Source organism: Sinocyclocheilus grahami, unplaced genomic scaffold (genome assembly GCF_001515645.1).
Source record: "Sinocyclocheilus grahami isolate Dianchi unplaced genomic scaffold, SAMN03320097.WGS_v1.1 scaffold1000.1, whole genome shotgun sequence".
In the NCBI taxonomy this organism is placed as follows: Eukaryota; Metazoa; Chordata; class Actinopteri; order Cypriniformes; family Cyprinidae; genus Sinocyclocheilus; species Sinocyclocheilus grahami.
Window position 1 is genome coordinate 723,717 of NW_015506179.1, and position 4,263 is coordinate 727,979.

Here is a 4,263-nt window from a genome sequence, read left to right on the forward strand (position 1 = left end):
CAAAATATAGAGTACAAGCACACACACACACACACACACACACACACACAAACACACACACACTCTCACTTACTCACTCACACGCACACTCACTCACTCTCTCACACACACGCACACACACACACACACTCACACACATACAGAAGCACTCACTCACTCACTCACTCACTCACTCACTCACTCACTCACTCACTCACTCACACACACACACACACACACACACACACACACACACAAACACACACACACAGGTCTCCACCTTCATTCTCTGTCGTTCAGCACCAGACTGCAGGTGATGCTGAGTGGCTCTACAGTGACTCTCTCTGGGAAAGTCAGATGTGAGAAAGAAGCGAGGTGGTGATGCTGGTTTTGCGGTGTGATGTTTGAGAAAGTGGAATTAGGAACTGATGGTGGGTAAGAACAAAACTGACCGATTTTAATAAGAGAGGAAGTAGAATTTTGAGCCGTAGAGATTCAGAACAATCTGAAGGTGAATAAATGACGTCAGGATTGCCTTTTTTGAGTGAATTAAAAGTCTGTGTCTTTCAGTGAGATCAGTGGAGTTTTTACAGTAAAGCAGACTGGCGTCATCAGGCCATCAGTTGAGTGTTTGAAACGCTGGTAAACCACTCACACCCTCACTGAAATGGCTCTGTGTCACTGTTCCTCCTAAATTGAAAATATGAGGAAATACGACTATTTCAGAGAGATGCTCCAGTTCTGTGATGTTGAGAGAAAGAGAGGTCAAACAACGGACTGTTATCATGACCTTCACAATAATACTCACAGAGGAATAACGCTCAGGTCTTGAAGGACTTATGGAAACCATAACAACATTCCTGGCATTACTTTCCATCACCTATTATAATATACAGACTGACTACTCATCACTCATATTTCACACACAGATTCAACACAGGCAGTGCACATGATCATTAGGCTGCTCTTGTGTCTCATACTGCAGCAGAATGCAGTAACGTCATTAGCAACTAGTTGTACAGCTCAGATCCGTACACATAACGTAGATTTCATTCATGACCAGTTTTTCTGGAGTCAATGTGGCTGCAGCATGAGGGTGTCTCTTTTGGAAATGACTGAAGTGAGGTGAAGAGGAGTGACACCACCAGCCAAAGTCAACATAAAAATAAATTCACCCCTATTTATTTCATACTGAATGTAAATATTATGTATTTAATAATACATGTTCCTGGTCTTATTATGTACCAGTCTATGACAGAGGTGCCCAAACCTTTTAATATAAAGGGCCAAAAATCTAACTTTATTGAGGGCTGTGGGCCAAAAGTAAACTGTATTATATTAATATGCATTTAATTTTAAAATGATAAAAAATTTAAATAACACTTTTTTTGTTTGTTAATTAAGTTCACTTACATTGTTTTTCACATTTCAATGCAAAAAGGTCAATGAGACGACATGCATGTTTTGGTGTGTAATATAATTTCACACTTTCATGACACGTATCACTTTATTCGATAAAATTCGTTAAAAAAACATAGTTAGAATACATTTTGAAATGATAAATATTATTTTATGTTTTGGTATCTCAAACCTCCAAAACGTCAAGAGGCACAAGCGTCCGCACATATGAACAAACTAAGAAAACTATTGAAAATGGTGTTTTAGTCATAATAAAATCAAAATAAAACACTGTAGCATGATTTTATGTTTGAAACCTTTCCTATAAACAAAAGTACCAGTAGTTTTAAAGTTGAAATTGAAAAAATTTTGTCCAGCAATTTGTATGTTCTCAAATGTCAAGGTGGTGCAACCAAAAACATGAGACCATTATTATGAAGTGAAAAGGTATGATATTGCATCATCCAGAGAAGTCCAACTGATCTTAATGGCTATGTGAAAAGATTTATAGTAGTGAGAAAAATAGCTATTTTCAAGTACGGTTTGTTGGTACACTTTCCATGTAAGGTGGTACAACCTGAAAAAATGTAAAACTAGGAAAATTATATTTTATCATAAACCTTGCTATTGTAATACAGGCAACATAACATAACCATAAAATTATGTTCAACTTCAACTTTTATGTTCAACCCTGTTCAACATAAAATTAGTTGCAAAAGTCAGGTGGTGCAACTTCAATAAATGTTTCTATATGATACAGTATCTCACAGAAGTGAGTACACCCCTCACATTTTTGTAAATATTTTATTATATCTTTTCATGTGACAACACTGAAGAAATAACACTTTGCTACAATGTAAAGTAGTGAGTGTACAGCTTGTATAACAGTGTACATTTGCTGTCCCCTCAAAAAAACTCAACACACAGCCATTAATGTCTAAACCGCTGGCCACAAAAGTGAGTACACCCCTAAGTGAAAATGTCCAAATTGGGCCCAATTAGCCATTTTCTCTCCCCGGTGTCATGTGACTCATTAGTGTTACAAGGTCTCAGGTGTGAATGGGGAGCAGGTGTGTTAAATTTGGTGTCATCGCTCTCACTCTCTGATACTGGCCACTGGAAGTTCAACATGGCACCTCATGGCAAAGAACTCTCTGAGGATCTGAAAAAATAATTGTTACTCTACATAAAGATGGTGTAGCCCAGTGTTTTCCAACCGGGGTTTGTCGAGAGCAGGGGTGCCGTGTAAAAAATATTTTTAAATTGCTAAAATGTTCAAAAAAGCATATATTATATAATATCCATTTCTGATGTCGCAAATAATTAGAGAAACACCGAAATTTCGGCTGCCGAAAATTAGTTCACCGCTCAGGTTTCACTTTCACGTGGTGTCAAGCTCTGCGTATTATCCCGCTCTATGCGTGTGCGCTCCGGTCAGTAGCTCCACTTGTATACCGTTCATGCGAATCGGAACAGCAAAGTCCACTCAAAAATTGAGCCGACAGGAAACATCGATTTAGGCCTAGTACAGTATTGTTTCTGTCTGCAATAGCCTTACTGTGTTGTAACATGGTGTGGCATATGGGCGACTCTGGTAACGCTGTCCTCTCATTCATTGATCTGCTAACCGCTATATTATGCTCACGTGTTCTGATAATAATAGCTTTCTAGGACTAAACATTATTTGGATAATTAAAAAAAACAAAAAAGTTAAATATCTTAACCCTACTGTTACACCTACCTGAAACTAAAAAGCAATTTATTTCATTCGAAGGCCTGTCGTTATTTTTTATTTGTGCTATCATTATTAATTTCTTTATTTGTTCTTATTTTATTACTGACTGCATACTTGTCGTTTTTTATTCAATTCAAAGTTTGAAATCAAGCTATCTCGTGCTACTGCACCAAAATTACCCCACTGTAAAATTAAAAAAAACACTGAGTGAGCAAAAATTTGTGCAATAGCTAGTTATAATGGTAATTAAATAATGTTTACATATGTATAAAATCCTACATTAAAATCTGTCATATAAATTGGTCTCTTCATTAGAAATTAGCCTACTGATTGCCACCATTGATGGACAATTTTTTTTAATAATATTAAAAATATCTGTATGACAGTATATTCTGCAGTTCTTCCCTGTTGTACCGAATATCTATACTTTTCAAATTATCAAAATTAATTTTGTAGGGTGCCACAAGTTTGTTAAAATTTCCAAAGGGTGCTGCGACTAAAAAAAGGTTGGGAAACGTCTCGGTTACCCTGAAGGAGGGAACGGAGATGTTACGTCAGTCGTGACTGACGAATTGGGATCTCGCCCGATCGCCCGAGACCCTTCGAGTGTAAACTAAACAAGCCAATGACAGTTGGCATGTGTGTTTCGCCACGCGCACCCCGCCCCGCCGCCCCGCCGTAAAAGGAGAGCGCGTGCAAACGCACATCAGTTTTTCGCTGAGGAGCCGAGATTACGCGCCCCGGCCGTACAGCGGTGGTACAGCAACTGTGGCGACGGAACGTAACGTCTCTGTTCCCTCCTTCAGGGAAGGAGGGCTACACAAGTAACCGAGACGTTCCCTTTCAGTCAGTCACGTTCTACGTTACGTCAATCGTGACTGACGAATTGGGATCCGTATGGAAAATGCCACTATTGCTGACCCCCTCCAGTGCCCTGCGGAAGCCGGCAAGTCCCCCCATACAAGCTGGGGTGGAAGATAGGACAGCGGCTAGGCAGAGGTGTCCGCCACTGCTGTTCCATACAGTGGTACATTGGATAACACTGGGAAAGCGTACCCAGTTGGGAGCGCTACGGAAGCCACATCCTGCGCATAGGAGGTATCATGTGGAATACACATATGGACTGGCCCAGGGCAGTGCTACATATGGAA